The sequence below is a fragment of the Octopus bimaculoides genome, unplaced genomic scaffold (genome assembly GCF_046866305.1).
Source record: "Octopus bimaculoides isolate indiv1 unplaced genomic scaffold, ASM4686630v1 contig94, whole genome shotgun sequence".
In the NCBI taxonomy this organism is placed as follows: Eukaryota; Metazoa; Mollusca; class Cephalopoda; order Octopoda; family Octopodidae; genus Octopus; species Octopus bimaculoides.
The window spans coordinates 124,148-141,374 of NW_028315344.1; the positions used below are offsets into that span (position 1 = coordinate 124,148).

Below are 17,227 nucleotides of genomic sequence, written 5' to 3' on the forward strand. Positions count from 1 at the left end.
TCCATTTCACATTCTATTTTAATTTACTTATAAAGTAATGTAATAGAATCCAGGTTCAAATTCTTATGAAACGTTTATACATAGCCAATAAATTTTTTTAATGTCTTTTTCTCCCTCACAGACACACCATCTCTCTCTCTCTTTCTTTAATTTAAATATATAATGAGTTCCATTATTATTAAGTTTCTAGATTTTTAACATCGTAATCCTATGATTACGATCATTATTATTATTATTAACACGGTCTTTTATTTTATTTTTTGCATGTTTGTTGTTTGTGTCTGTGTTAACTTATCATTTGACGACCGTTGTCTAATAGTTTACGTAGATAAAGTCAAGCTGTTTGTCAAAACGCTACCGATGGAATAAAAGTAGTAGTTTAGGAATAAGTGATGGGATCGACTAAAGGCGGTACCCCCATTGTGGCCTCAGTACACAATGGGGGGACTAGGATTTAATTATACTAATCATAAAAATAGCATCTCTCTACTAATTATCTAATGTACTGATTATAACTCTTTTTTAGTCAAAAGAAATCACATGACTTATTTCTCAAAGCTTAGTACTTACTTTATCGGTCGCTTTTTGCCAAACTGTTAGACCTTGTCGACGTAAACTTATCGATAACGGTTTCGAATTGATAGTTGCGCTTTAAAAAGTAGATTTGAGTGCTTTCCTTTTTTTTTTTTTTAGCATATGCATAATGTTGTCATTGATTTTTTTTGTAACTCCTGGTATTTTTTTTTTTTTCCATACATTCCACACTGCTGAATGGGAGAATTTGAACTGAGAACATAAAAAGGCAAGTATAAAATTCCTATATAGTAGTGTGAAATTGTATTTGAATTTATTTCTGAAACACGGTTTGTTTTCTTTTTTTTTTTTCCAAGGGGAAGCTAACTGACACCTCTCTGCAGATTCCATACATGCCATTGATGAGACTTCCCAGGATTTGAACTCGGAACGTAAAAAAAGCAAGTATAAAATTACTAATTAATTTTTTTGTTTGGTTAGTTAGTTAGATAATTATTTTTATGCGTCTATCTTTCTATTTGATGTGAAGAACGTTAATTAAGAAGCATTTTTAGTTAGGGTTGGTGCTTTGAGATTACGTTAGTTCACATAAATGAAAGATAAATACTTAGTTTAGATTTTAGTATGTTTAAATTGAATTTTAATTGTGTTTTCATTTTTTTTATTACTAAAAGAATGCTTTTTTTTCCTTTTTTTCCAAGGGAAAGCCGTGCAGATTTTGAACTGAGAACGCAGGTGAGTACATTTTGTTTTTTGTGGCATTGAGAAAACGTCAACTTAAAGTATACATGGGTCCTGTTTAAATTTAATTGGTCTCTGTTAGGTAGCTTTAGTGTTAGTTAGTGTTAGGGTTAGGTTTTAGGGTTAGCTGATTGATTAGATGTAAACAAAACCCTTGTGATTTCAGTTGACATTTTCTTAACACCCCCCACCCCCACCCCCCTTGTCATTATTTTCTGAATGTTTTTTGAGATTGTTTGGTAATACATGTTTTTTATTTTTGTCTTTTTACATAATAAAATCCACCATGGGAGAGCAAGACCTGTGAAATCGATGGCAGAAAATGGCGGTAAGCACTTTGTCGTTTGTTTGTTCATTGCAAAGAAGCATTTGAGTCTACTTAGATGGAAATTTTTGTGTTGCCCACACATGTGTGTTTGCGTCTGTGTGTTGGTAAGCGTTAACTTATCAATTCAAGACTGTTGTCTAATTAGTTTACATTGACGAAGTCTAGCAGTTTGTCGTAAAGCTACCGATGGAATAAGTATTAAGGTTTGGCGAGGCAGAAGTGATGGGATTGTTTGGACTAAAGGCGGTCCCCCCATTGTGGACTGCGGCCACAATGGTGGGACACAGGAAGATTACACTAACTATACTAATTATTAAAATATGAGTTCTGTACTAATTATCTAATGTACTAATTATATCTAATGTACTTCTTAGTCAAAAGAAATCCTATCACTTATTTCTCAAAGCTTTTAGTACTTGCTTCATCGGTCGCTTTTTGCCAGAGTGTTGTGCTTTGTCGACATAGACTGATCGATAACGGTTTCGAATTGATAGTTGCGCTTTAAAGGCTCATTGGTGCAAATATGCATAAGGTGCACGCAAAACATTTAAGTAAATTTCAGTGCTTTCTTTGCTTTTTTTTTTTTTCCTTTTTTTTTAGCATATGCATAATATTGTCATTGATTTGTTTTGTAACTCCTGGTATTTTTTTATTTTTTTCCATGCATTCCACACTGCTGAATGGGAGAATTTGAACTGAGAACATAAAAAGGCAAGTATAAAATTCCTATAGTAGTGTGAAATTGTATTTGAATTTATTTCTAAAACACGGTTTGTTTTCTTTTTTTTTTTTCCAAGGGGAAGCTGACTGACACCTCTCTCTGCAGATTCCATACATTCCATTGATGAGACTTCCCAGGATTTGAACTCGGAACGTAAAAAAAAAGCAAGTATAAAATTACTAATTAATTTTTTTGTTTGGTTAGTTAGTTAGATAATTATTTTTATGCGTCTATCTTTCTATTTGATGTGAAGAACGTTAATTAAGAAGCATTTTTAGTTAGGGTTGGTGCTTTGAGATTACGTTAGTTCACATAAATGAAAGATAGATGATACTTAGTTTAGATTTTAGTATGTTTAAATTGAATTTTAATTGTGTTTTCATTTTTTTTATTACTAAAAGAATGCTTTTTTTTTTCTTTTTTTCCAAGGGAAAGCCGTGCAGATTTTGAACTGAGAACGCAGGTGAGTACATTTTGTTTTTTGTGGCATTGAGAAAACGTCAACTTAAAGTATACATGGGTCCTGTTTAAATTTAATTGGTCTCTGTTAGGTAGCTTTAGTGTTAGGTTTAGGTTTTAGGTTTTAGGGTTAGCTGATTGATTAGATGTAAACAAAACCCTTGTGCTTTCAGTTGACGTTTTCTTAACACCCCCCCACCCCCCTTGTCATTATTTTCTGAATGTTGTTTGAGATTGTTTGGTAATACATGTTTTTTATTTTTGTCTTTTTACATAATAAAATCCACCATGGGAGAGTGCAAAGCAAGACCTGTGAAATCGATGGCAGAAAATGGCGGTAAGCACTTTGTCGTTTGTTTGTTCATTGCAAAGAAGCATTTGAGTCTACTTAGATGGAAATTTTTGTGTTGCCCACACATGTGTGTTTGCGTCTGTGTGTTGGTAAGCGTTAACTTATCAATTCAAGACTGTTGTCTAATTAGTTTACATTGACGAAGTCTAGCAGTTTGTCGTAAAGCTACCGATGGAATAAGTATTAAGGTTTGGCGAGGCAGAAGTGATGGGATTGTTTGGACTAAAGGCGGTCCCCCCATTGTGGACTGCGGCCACAATGGTGGGACACAGGAAGATTACACTAACTATACTAATTATTAAAATATGAGTTCTGTACTAATTATCTAATGTACTAATTATATCTAATGTACTTCTTAGTCAAAAGAAATCCTATCACTTATTTCTCAAAGCTTTTAGTACTTGCTTCATCGGTCGCTTTTTGCCAGAGTGTTGTGCTTTGTCGACGTAGACTGATCGATAACGGTTTCGAATTGATAGTTGCGCTTTAAAGGCTCATTGGTGCAAATATGCATAAGGTGCACGCAAAACATTTCTATTATAAGTAAATTTCAGTGCTTTCTTTGCTTTTTTTTTTTTTTTCCTTTTTTTTTTAGCATATGCATAATATTGTCATTGATTTGTTTTGTAACTCCTGGTATTTTTTTATTTTTTTCCATGCATTCCACACTGCTGAATGGGAGAATTTGAACTGAGAACATAAAAAGGCAAGTATAAAATTCCTATAGTAGTGTGAAATTGTATTTGAATTTATTTCTAAAACACGGTTTGTTTTCTTTTTTTTTTTTCCAAGGGGAAGCTGACTGACACCTCTCTCTGCAGATTCCATACATTCCATTGATGAGACTTCCCAGGATTTGAACTCGGAACGTAAAAAAAAAGCAAGTATAAAATTACTAATTAATTTTTTTGTTTGGTTAGTTAGTTAGATAATTATTTTTATCCGTCTATCTTTCTATTTGATGTGAAGAACGTTAATTAAGAAGCATTTTTAGTTAGGGTTGGTGCTTTGAGATTACGTTAGTTCACATAAATGAAAGATAGATGATACTTAGTTTAGATTTTAGTATGTTTAAATTGAATTTTAATTGTGTTTTCATTTTTTTTATTACTAAAAGAATGCTTTTTTTTCCTTTTTTTTCCAAGGGAAAGCCGTGCAGATTTTGAACTGAGAACGCAGGTGAGTACATTTTGTTTTTTGTGGCATTGAGAAAACGTCAACTTAAAGTATACATGGGTCCTGTTTAAATTTAATTGGTCTCTGTTAGGTAGCTTTAGTGTTAGGTTTAGGTTTTAGGGTTAGCTGATTGATTAGATGTAAACAAAACCCTTGTGATTTCAGTTGACGTTTTCTTAACACCCCCCACCCCCCTTGTCATTATTTTCTGAATGTTGTTTGAGATTGTTTGGTAATACATGTTTTTTATTTTTGTCTTTTTACATAATAAAATCCACCATGGGAGAGTGCAAAGCAAGACCTGTGAAATCGATGGCAGAAAATGGCGGTAAGCACTTTGTCGTTTGTTTGTTCATTGCAAAGAAGCATTTGAGTCTACTTAGATGGAAATTTTTGTGTTGCCCACACATGTGTGTTTGCGTCTGTGTGTTGGTAAGCGTTAACTTATCAATTCAAGACTGTTGTCTAATTAGTTTACATTGACGAAGTCTAGCAGTTTGTCGTAAAGCTACCGATGGAATAAGTATTAAGGTTTGGCGAGGCAGAAGTGATGGGATTGTTTGGACTAAAGGCGGTCCCCCCATTGTGGACTGCGGCCACAATGGTGTGGGACACAGGAAGATTACACTAACTATACTAATTATTAAAATATGAGTTCTGTACTAATTATCTAATGTACTAATTATATCTAATGTACTTCTTAGTCAAAAGAAATCCTATCACTTATTTCTCAAAGCTTTTAGTACTTGCTTCATCGGTCGCTTTTTGCCAGAGTGTTGTGCTTTGTCGACGTAGACTGATCGATAACGGTTTCGAATTGATAGTTGCGCTTTAAAGGCTCATTGGTGCAAATATGCATAAGGTGCACGCAAAACATTTCTATTATAAGTAAATTTCAGTGCTTTCTTTGCTTTTTTTTTTTTTTTCCTTTTTTTTTTAGCATATGCATAATATTGTCATTGATTTGTTTTGTAACTCCTGGTATTTTTTTATTTTTTTCCATGCATTCCACACTGCTGAATGGGAGAAGTTGAACTGAGAACATAAAAAGGCAAGTATAAAATTCCTATAGTAGTGTGAAATTGTATTTGAATTTATTTCTAAAACACGGTTTGTTTTCTTTTTTTTTTTTCCAAGGGGAAGCTGACTGACACCTCTCTCTGCAGATTCCATACATTCCATTGATGAGACTTCCCAGGATTTGAACTCGGAACGTAAAAAAAAAGCAAGTATAAAATTACTAATTAATTTTTTTGTTTGGTTAGTTAGTTAGATAATTATTTTTATCCGTCTATCTTTCTATTTGATGTGAAGAACGTTAATTAAGAAGCATTTTTAGTTAGGGTTGGTGCTTTGAGATTACGTTAGTTCACATAAATGAAAGATAGATGATACTTAGTTTAGATTTTAGTATGTTTAAATTGAATTGTAATTGTGTATTGATTTTTTTATTACTAAAAGACTTTGTTTTATTTTTTTTGCAAGGGAAAGCTGTGCAGATTTCGAAGTGAGAACGCAGGTGAGAACATTTTTTTTTGTGGCATTGAGAAAACGTCAATTTAAAAAGTACATGGGTTATGTTTAAATTTAATTGGACTTTTAGTTAGGGTTAGTGTTAGGGTTAGGTTAGGGTTAGCTGATTAGATGTAAACAAAATCCTTGTGGTTTCAGTTGACGTTTTCTTAACAACCCCCCACCCCCCTTGTCATTATTTTCTGACTGTTGTTTGAGAATGTTTTCTAACTTTTTTTTCTTTTTTTCTTTTTGCCACAACTGGAGAGCGGAAAGGAACACCTGTGAAATTGATGGCAGAAATACCGGTAAGCACTTTGTCACTTGTTTCTTATTTCACTTTATTCTGTAGCAGATTGAAAAGATTTGAAAGAAGCATTTAAATCTACTTATTTGCAAATTTTTGTGTTGCTCACACATGTGTGTTTGCGTCTGTGTGTTGGTAAGCGTCAACTTATCAATTCAAGACTGTTATCTGAATAGTTTACATTGACGAATTGTAGCAGTTTGTCAAAAAGCTACCGATGGAATAAGTATTAAGTAAGGAATCAGCCATGGGATCGATTAAAGGCGGTCCTCTCATTGTGGCCGCAGTACACAATGGGGGGATGGAAACGAGTCACATATGGAAAGATTTAATTCCACTAACCATACTAACCATGAAAATAACATTTCTCTACTAAATTATCTAATTTACTTTATTAAATTTCTTCAAATGTGATTTTGTCAGCACCTTTTTTAGTGAAAGGAAATCACATGACTTATTTCTGAAAGCTTAGTACTTGCTCCATCGGTCGCTTTTTGCCAAAGTGTTGTGCTTTGTCGACGTAAACTAATCGATAGCCGTTTAGAAGGGATACTTGCGCTTTAAAGGCACGCTCGTCGTTCTCGCATATCGTGCATCCGAAACATTTGTATTATAAGTAGATTTGAGTGTGTTTTTTCTTTTTTTTTCAGCATATGCACGTTGTCATTGATTTGTTTTGTAATGCCCTTTTTTTTCTTTTTTCCATGCATTCCACACTGCTGAATGGGAGAATTTGAACTGAGAACATAAAAAGGCAAGTATAAAATTCCTATATAGTAGTGTGAAATTGTATTTGAATTTATTTCTAAAACACGGTTTGTTTTCTTTTTTTTTTTCCAAGGGGAAGCTGACTGACACCTCTCTGCAGATTCCATACATTCCGTTGATGAGACTTCCCAGGATTTGAACTCGGAACGTAAAAAAAAAGCAAGTATAAAATTACTAATTAATTTTTTTGTTTGGTTAGTTAGTTAGATAATTATTTTTATCCGTCTATCTTTCTATTTGATGTGAAGAACGTTAATTAAGAAGCATTTTTAGTTAGGGTTGGTGCTTTGAGATTACGTTAGTTCACATAAATGAAAGATAGATGATACTTAGTTTAGATTTTAGTATGTTTAAATAGAATTTTAATTGTGTTTTCATTTGTTTATTACTAAAAGACTTTGTTTTTTTTTCTTTTTTTCCAAGGGAAAGCCGTGCAGATTTTGAACTGAGAACGCAGGTGAGTACATTTTGTTTTTTGTGGCATTGAGAAAACGTCAACTTAAAGTATACATGGGTCCTGTTTAAATTTAATTGGTCTCTGTTAGGTATAGCTTTAGTGTTAGGGTTAGGTTTTAGGGTTAGCTGATTGATTAGATGTAAACAAAACCCTTGTGATTTCAGTTGACGTTTTCTTAACAACCCCCCCACCCCCCTTGTCATTATTTTCTGAGTGTTGTTTGAGAATGTTTTCTAACTTTTTTTCTTTTTTTCTTTTTGCCACAACTGGAGAGCGGAAAGGAACACCTGTGAAATTGATGGCAGAAATACCGGTAAGCACTTTGTCACTTGTTTCTTATTTCACTTTATTCTGTAGCAGATTGAAAAGATTTGAAAGAAGCATTTAAATCTACTTATTTGCAAATTTTTGTGTTGCTCACACATGTGTGTTTGCGTCTGTGTGTTGGTAAGCGTCAACTTATCAATTCAAGACTGTTATCTGAATAGTTTACATTGACGAATTGTAGCAGTTTGTCAAAAAGCTACCGATGGAATAAGTATTAAGTAAGGAATCAGCCATGGGATCGATTAAAGGCGGTCCTCTCATTGTGGCCGCAGTACACAATGGGGGGATGGAAACGAGTCACATATGGAAAGATTTAATTCCACTAACCATACTAACCATGAAAATAACATTTCTCTACTAAATTATCTAATTTACTTTATTAAATTTCTTCAAATGTGATTTTGTCAGCACCTTTTTTAGTGAAAGGAAATCACATGACTTATTTCTGAAAGCTTAGTACTTGCTCCATCGGTCGCTTTTTGCCAAAGTGTTGTGCTTTGTCGACGTAAACTAATCGATAGCCGTTTAGAAGGGATACTTGCGCTTTAAAGGCACGCTCGTCGTTCTCGCATATCGTGCATCCGAAACATTTGTATTATAAGTAGATTTGAGTGTGTTTTTTCTTTTTTTTTCAGCATATGCACGTTGTCATTGATTTGTTTTGTAATGCCCTTTTTTTTCTTTTTTCCATGCATTCCACACTGCTGAATGGGAGAATTTGAACTGAGAACATAAAAAGGCAAGTATAAAATTCCTATATAGTAGTGTGAAATTGTATTTGAATTTATTTCTAAAACACGGTTTGTTTTCTTTTTTTTTTTCCAAGGGGAAGCTGACTGACACCTCTCTGCAGATTCCATACATTCCGTTGATGAGACTTCCCAGGATTTGAACTCGGAACGTAAAAAAAAAGCAAGTATAAAATTACTAATTAATTTTTTTGTTTGGTTAGTTAGTTAGATAATTATTTTTATCCGTCTATCTTTCTATTTGATGTGAAGAACGTTAATTAAGAAGCATTTTTAGTTAGGGTTGGTGCTTTGAGATTACGTTAGTTCACATAAATGAAAGATAGATGATACTTAGTTTAGATTTTAGTATGTTTAAATAGAATTTTAATTGTGTTTTCATTTGTTTATTACTAAAAGACTTTGTTTTTTTTTCTTTTTTTCCAAGGGAAAGCCGTGCAGATTTTGAACTGAGAACGCAGGTGAGTACATTTTGTTTTTTGTGGCATTGAGAAAACGTCAACTTAAAGTATACATGGGTCCTGTTTAAATTTAATTGGTCTCTGTTAGGTATAGCTTTAGTGTTAGGGTTAGGTTTTAGGGTTAGCTGATTGATTAGATGTAAACAAAACCCTTGTGATTTCAGTTGACGTTTTCTTAACAACCCCCCCACCCCCCTTGTCATTATTTTCTGAGTGTTGTTTGAGAATGTTTTCTAACTTTTTTTCTTTTTTTCTTTTTGCCACAACTGGAGAGCGGAAAGGAACACCTGTGAAATTGATGGCAGAAATACCGGTAAGCACTTTGTCACTTGTTTCTTATTTCACTTTATTCTGTAGCAGATTGAAAAGATTTGAAAGAAGCATTTAAATCTACTTATTTGCAAATTTTTGTGTTGCTCACACATGTGTGTTTGCGTCTGTGTGTTGGTAAGCGTCAACTTATCAATTCAAGACTGTTATCTGAATAGTTTACATTGACGAATTGTAGCAGTTTGTCAAAAAGCTACCGATGGAATAAGTATTAAGTAAGGAATCAGCCATGGGATCGATTAAAGGCGGTCCTCTCATTGTGGCCGCAGTACACAATGGGGGGATGGAAACGAGTCACATATGGAAAGATTTAATTCCACTAACCATACTAACCATGAAAATAACATTTCTCTACTAAATTATCTAATTTACTTTATTAAATTTCTTCAAATGTGATTTTGTCAGCACCTTTTTTAGTGAAAGGAAATCACATGACTTATTTCTGAAAGCTTAGTACTTGCTCCATCGGTCGCTTTTTGCCAAAGTGTTGTGCTTTGTCGACGTAAACTAATCGATAGCCGTTTAGAAGGGATACTTGCGCTTTAAAGGCACGCTCGTCGTTCTCGCATATCGTGCATCCGAAACATTTGTATTATAAGTAGATTTGAGTGTGTTTTTTCTTTTTTTTTCAGCATATGCACGTTGTCATTGATTTGTTTTGTAATGCCCTTTTTTTTCTTTTTTCCATGCATTCCACACTGCTGAATGGGAGAATTTGAACTGAGAACATAAAAAGGCAAGTATAAAATTCCTATATAGTAGTGTGAAATTGTATTTGAATTTATTTCTAAAACACGGTTTGTTTTCTTTTTTTTTTTCCAAGGGGAAGCTGACTGACACCTCTCTGCAGATTCCATACATTCCGTTGATGAGACTTCCCAGGATTTGAACTCGGAACGTAAAAAAAAAGCAAGTATAAAATTACTAATTAATTTTTTTGTTTGGTTAGTTAGTTAGATAATTATTTTTATCCGTCTATCTTTCTATTTGATGTGAAGAACGTTAATTAAGAAGCATTTTTAGTTAGGGTTGGTGCTTTGAGATTACGTTAGTTCACATAAATGAAAGATAGATGATACTTAGTTTAGATTTTAGTATGTTTAAATAGAATTTTAATTGTGTTTTCATTTGTTTATTACTAAAAGACTTTGTTTTTTTTTCTTTTTTTCCAAGGGAAAGCCGTGCAGATTTTGAACTGAGAACGCAGGTGAGTACATTTTGTTTTTTGTGGCATTGAGAAAACGTCAACTTAAAGTATACATGGGTCCTGTTTAAATTTAATTGGTCTCTGTTAGGTATAGCTTTAGTGTTAGGGTTAGGTTTTAGGGTTAGCTGATTGATTAGATGTAAACAAAACCCTTGTGATTTCAGTTGACGTTTTCTTAACAACCCCCCCACCCCCCTTGTCATTATTTTCTGAGTGTTGTTTGAGAATGTTTTCTAACTTTTTTTCTTTTTTTCTTTTTGCCACAACTGGAGAGCGGAAAGGAACACCTGTGAAATTGATGGCAGAAATACCGGTAAGCACTTTGTCACTTGTTTCTTATTTCACTTTATTCTGTAGCAGATTGAAAAGATTTGAAAGAAGCATTTAAATCTACTTATTTGCAAATTTTTGTGTTGCTCACACATGTGTGTTTGCGTCTGTGTGTTGGTAAGCGTCAACTTATCAATTCAAGACTGTTATCTGAATAGTTTACATTGACGAATTGTAGCAGTTTGTCGAAAAGCTACCGATGGAATAAGTATTAAGTAAGGAATCAGCCATGGGATCGATTAAAGGCGGTCCTCTCATTGTGGCCGCAGTACACAATGGGGGGATGGAAACGAGTCACACATGGAAAGATTTAATTCCACTAACCATACTAACCATGGAAATAACATTTCTCTACTAAATTATCTAATTTACTTTATTAAATTTCTTCATATGTGATTTTGTCTGAAAGGAAATCACATGACTTATTTCTGAAAGCTTAGTACTTGCTCCATCGGTCGCTTTTTGCCAAAGTGTTGTGCTTTGTCGACGTAAACTAATCGATAGCCGTTTAGAAGGGATACTTGCGCTTTAAAGGCACGCTCGTCGTTCTCGCATATCGTGCATCCGAAACATTTGTATTATAAGTAGATTTGAGTGTGTTTTTTCTTTTTTTTTTCAGCATATGCACGTTGTCATTGATTTGTTTTGTAATGCCCTTTTTTTTCTTTTTTCCATACATTGCACTGCTGAATGGGAGATGAGACTTCTCAGAATTTGAAATTAGAACGTAAAAGGTGAGTACCATTTTTTTTTGTCTTTGAAATCTTGTCCTTAATTTTTCTGCACTGCTCCAGCATGACCGCATTCAACTGAAAGAAGTGACTCCATCTTCATTCTTTGTTTTTCTCTGTCTCTTTCTCTGTCTGTTTCTCCCTGTCTCTCACCCTCCCCCTGTCTCTTCTTTAACCCCCCCCCCCCCCATCTTTATCCTTCCTTCTTTCTCTCTGTGTTTCCCTCTCTGTTCTTTTCTCTGTCACTCTCCTTGTGATGTCTCTGTTTCTGTCTGATTCTAACCCCCCCCCCCATCTCCTTTTCTGTATCTCCCCCCCCCCTCTTTTTCCTTTTGTCTCTCTGTTTCCTTCTCTGTACTTTTTGTCTCTGTCACTCTCTTTATTTCTTTCTTTGCCTCTCTCTGTTTCTCTCTGTATTTTACCCCCCCGCCATGTGTCTTTGTCTCGTCTCTTCTGAATCTCCCCCATCTTGTTATTTCTGTCTCTATAATTCCCTCTCTTTCTCTGTTTATTTATTTCTAATAATTTCAATTCTTTATTATTTAATATTATTTTGTAAGGGAGGCAACTAGAAAATATGAATTGCAAGAGTTACGTCCCTTGAAAATGAATTTTTTTGCTTATTTAAAAAACTTTGAATAAAGCAGTTTTCAACCATTTTCTTTGGCCCTGTTTTGGCTTTTAACCCCTCCCCGTTTAAAGGTTCAACTCTTTGAGTCCTTTGCGGCCATGCTGGAGCACTGTATACATCTTAAATTAAAGTAGTTGAAACATTTATTTTTAATTGAACATATTTAATTTGTTTTTCTAACCTATTTTCTTTTTTTCTTTTTTTTTTTTTCTTATATTTGCAGAATGGAATGCAGTGCGACCCGGAAACGAAAGAAGAAGTAGCAGCAGCAGTAGCAGCAGAATTTGAAATTAATTTTTGTAATTGCACACACATGACATAATTGAATAGACTAATTCTCGAAATTATAAAGTAAATTTTTCTATATAATAATTGACATTTAATTAAAATTGATCATTAAATTTTAAATATATTTTACACACAAACACACACACACTCAAAAACATACCCAAAAAATTCACGCACACATCCCCCCCCCACACACACACACACACATATACACATCTTACACACACCCATACTCGAAATTAATTTTCTGCACATACCCACACATACACACACACATCCACACATACATACCCCCCACACGCATACTCACACACACACAGCCATTACACACATACAATATACATGTACCAACACACACACATACTCACACACAATCCACACACACCCCGCCCCACCCCACACACATCCCCAAATTCCCACACACACACTCACACACATATCCACATACATACACACAGAACACAAATAACCCCATATACACACACTTAATTTAAAAATTCACATTTAAACATTAAATTTTAAAATATATTTATACAAACCCACACACACATACCCCCCACACTTAACCCCCCCCCCCCACACACACACACATACACGTAATATAAAGCTATACACATCTACCTACATACACACACACACAAATTCACAAAACCCATACAAATATTCACATCTAATATTTAAAATTTAATGATTAATTTTAAATATATTTTACACACACACACACACGACATACACACTCTCAGAAACACACATACCTTCCACATTACACACATACCCACACAGCCATACACATTTCCACATATACCTGCTGAAACACTTAACACATTCTCCTACACTTATTTAAATGATTAATAATAATCTAAAAATTCACATTAAATTTTAGACACACAATCAAACAATTCCAGCACAAATAATTTTCGAAATTTATCTTTTACACACACACACCTAAACCTCCACACATACTCCCCCACACACAGACATACACAAAATAACCCCACATACAAATTATTTTCGAAATTAATTTTCCATATATTTAAAATTTAATGACTAATTTTAAATATTTTACACATACATACCCCCCCCCCACACACACACACACACACTTAAAATTTAATGATTAAATGTCAATTTTAAGATTAAATATTACTTGTAAAATGAAAAATACATGTTAAAAAAAAAACTAAAACAACCATTTGATGTGAAAAAACGTTCAATTTGCACATGATTTTTGTTTACATTTTTCTAAACTAACCCCAAACTAACACTACTAACATTTTCTCTCACTAACTCTCTCACTTTTTACTAACCGGAAACAGAACTCATGTGCTTACTTTTCGTTTTTTTTCACATCCCTTTTTAGGACAACTATTTATTTTTTTACACAGCACAAAAATTACATTGCACAGAACAAAACACAATTAATTTTTAAATAGAAAAAGATGTCTATTTTTTGTCATGTGTGTGCAAAATTAAAAAATGAAATTAATTGTATTTTGAAATTGAATTTTTAAATAAAAAAAAACAAAAAAAAAAAAAAAATAGAAACAGTAGCCATTTAGTAAAAGGGGAAAGATATTTATTTCATAGATTTTCTTAAGTTTATTTCCTTTAGAATTTTTAGAAAGTATATTTTTTTTTCTTCGAAATTTTAGACTGAATTTAGATTATTTTAGAATTGGATTTTAGATATTTTTTATTAGATTTTAATTTCCTTTAGAAAATTTAGATTTAGCTTTTCCGAATTTAGAACTTTTAGAATTAATTTCTTAGATTTTAGAACTTTTAGATTTTTAGATTTCTTGTCTTAGAAATTTTAGATTTAAATAGAATTTTAGATTTAGCGTTTTAGATTTTAATTTCCGTTAGAATTTTTAGATTTTACATTAATTTTCTCCGATCTTTTAGAAGTAGTTTTTTAGATTTTAGAATCTTTAGAATAATTTAGAATGTAATTTTTAGAATTAGATTTATTTTTCTCAGATTTTAGATTTATTTCAGATTTAATTAGATTTTAGTTTCCATTAGAATTAAAATTTAGTTTTTTTTGTTTTAGATTTTAATTTCGTTTAGTTTTAGATTTAGCTTTTTTCGCATTTAGAATTTTTAGATCTAGATTTATTTTCTCAGAACTTTTAAAATTAGAATTTCGATTATTTTTTCCTAGAAATTTTAGATTTAGCTTTTTCGCATTTAGAATTTTTAGATCTTAGAATTTTTTCCATAGAAATTTAGAATTAATTTCTTAGATTTTAGAATTAATATTTTAGAATCTTTAGATTTATTTCCTTTAGAATTTTCAGAAATTAGATTTTTTCTCCCTTAGCATTTTTAGAATTTAAATTCTTTTTCTTAGAATTTAATTAGAAATTTTTTTTTTTAGATTTTAATTTTTTTTTTCAGATTTAACGTTTTTTCCTTAGAATTTTCAGAATTAGATTTTCAGAATTTAGATTTCTTTTCTCAGAATTTCTAGATTTAATTTCTTAGATATTTTTTTTTTTTCGACGAAGATTTCATTGAGATTTTTCGAAGATTTCGCGGAGATTTTTCGAGAATTTCGCCTGAGATTTCGCTTGAGATTTCGCTTGAGATTTCGCTTGAGATTTCGCTTGAGATTTCGCTTGAGATTTCGCTGAGATTTCGCTGAGATTTCGCTGAGATTTCGCTGAGATTTCGCTGAGATTTCGCTGAGATTTCGCTGAGATTTCGCTGAGATTTCGCTGAGATTTCGCTGAGATTTCGCTGAGATTTCGCTGAGATTTCGCTGAGATTTCGCTGAGATTTCGCTGAGATTTCGCTGAGATTTCGCTGAGATTTCGCTGAGATTTCGCTGAGATTTCGCTGAGATTTCGCTGAGATTTCGCTGAGATTTCGCTGAGATTTCGCTGAGATTTCGCTGAGATTTCGCTGAGATTTCGCTGAGATTTCGCTGAGATTTCGCTGAGATTTCGCTGAGATTTCGCTGAGATTTCGCTGAGATTTCGCTGAGATTTCGCTGAGAGAAATTTCATTGAAATTTTCGCCGAAATTTCATTGAAATTTTCGCCGAAATTTCATTGAAATTTTCGCCGAAATTTCATTGAAATTTTCGCCGAAATTTCATTGAAATTTTCGCCGAAATTTCATTGAAATTTTCGCCGAAATTTCATTAGGGAGGGTTAGGGTTAGGGTTAGGGTTAGGGTTAGGGTTAGGGTTAGGGTTAGGGTTAGGGTTAGGGTTAGGGTTAGGGTTAGGGTTAGGGTTAGGGTTAGGGTTAGGGTTAGGGTTAGGGTTAGGGTTAGGGTTAGGGTTAGGGTTAGGGTTAGGGTTAGAATTTTCAGAATTAGATTTTCAGAATTTAGATTTCTTTTCTCAGAATTTCTAGATTTAATTTCTTAGATATTTTTTTTTTTTCGACGAAGATTTCATTGAGATTTTTCGAAGATTTCGCGGAGATTTTTCGAGAATTTCGCCTGAGATTTCGCTTGAGATTTCGCTTGAGATTTCGCTTGAGATTTCGCTTGAGATTTCGCTTGAGATTTCGCTGAGATTTCGCTGAGATTTCGCTGAGATTTCGCTGAGATTTCGCTGAGATTTCGCTGAGATTTCGCTGAGATTTCGCTGAGATTTCGCTGAGATTTCGCTGAGATTTCGCTGAGATTTCGCTGAGATTTCGCTGAGATTTCGCTGAGATTTCGCTGAGATTTCGCTGAGATTTCGCTGAGATTTCGCTGAGATTTCGCTGAGATTTCGCTGAGATTTCGCTGAGATTTCGCTGAGATTTCGCTGAGATTTCGCTGAGATTTCGCTGAGATTTCGCTGAGATTTCGCTGAGATTTCGCTGAGATTTCGCTGAGATTTCGCTGAGATTTCGCTGAGATTTCGCTGAGATTTCGCTGAGATTTCGCTGAGATTTCGCTGAGATTTCGCTGAGATTTCGCTGAGATTTCGCTGAGAGAAATTTCATTGAAATTTTCGCCGAAATTTCATTGAAATTTTCGCCGAAATTTCATTGAAATTTTCGCCGAAATTTCATTGAAATTTTCGCCGAAATTTCATTGAAATTTTCGCCGAAATTTCATTGAAATTTTCGCCGAAATTTCATTAGGGAGGGTTAGGGTTAGGGTTAGGGTTAGGGTTAGGGTTAGGGTTAGGGTTAGGGTTAGGGTTAGGGTTAGGGTTAGGGTTAGGGTTAGGGTTAGGGTTAGGGTTAGGGTTAGGGTTAGGGTTAGGGTTAGGGTTAGGGTTAGGGGTTAGGGTTAGGGTTAGGGTTAGGGTTAGGGTTAGGGTTAGGGTTAGGGTTAGGGTTAGGGTTAGGGTTAGGTTAGGGTTAGGGTTAGGGTTAGGGTTAGGGTTAGGGTTAGGGTTAGGGTTAGGGTTAGGGTTAGGGTTAGGGTTAGGGTTAGGGTTAGGGTTAGGGTTAGGGTTAGGGTTAGGTTAGGGTTAGGGTTAGGGTTAGGGTTAGGGTTAGGGTTAGGGTTAGGGTTAGGGTTAGGGTTAGGGTTAGGGTTAGGGTTAGGGTTAGGGTTAGGGTTAGGGTTAGGGTTAGGGTTAGGGTTAGGGTTAGGGTTAGGGTTAGGGTTAGGGTTAGGGTTAGGGTTAGGGTTAGGGTTAGGGTTAGGGTTAGGGTTAGGGTTAGGGTTAGGGTTAGGGTTAGGGTTAGGGTTAGGGTTAGGGTTAGGGTTAGGGTTAGGGTTAGGGTTAGGGTTAGGGTTAGGGTTAGGGTTAGGGTTAGGGTTAGGGTTAGGGTTAGGGTTAGGGTTAGGGTTAGGGTTAGGGTTAGGGTTAGGGTTAGGGTTAGGTTAGGGTAGGGTTAGGGTTAGGGTTAGGGTTAGGGT

General features: G+C 34.1%; 1 long non-coding RNA gene across 1 annotated transcript; it reads left to right on the plus strand.

Moving 5' to 3' along the window:
- LOC149129232 (uncharacterized) lies at nucleotides 1-13,488 on the plus strand. The gene is made up of 2 exons (XR_016240163.1): nucleotides 1-11,493; nucleotides 12,345-13,488. It is a non-coding gene; the product is annotated as an uncharacterized LOC149129232 (long non-coding RNA).
- The last annotated feature ends 3,739 nt before the right edge of the window (nucleotides 13,489-17,227 follow it).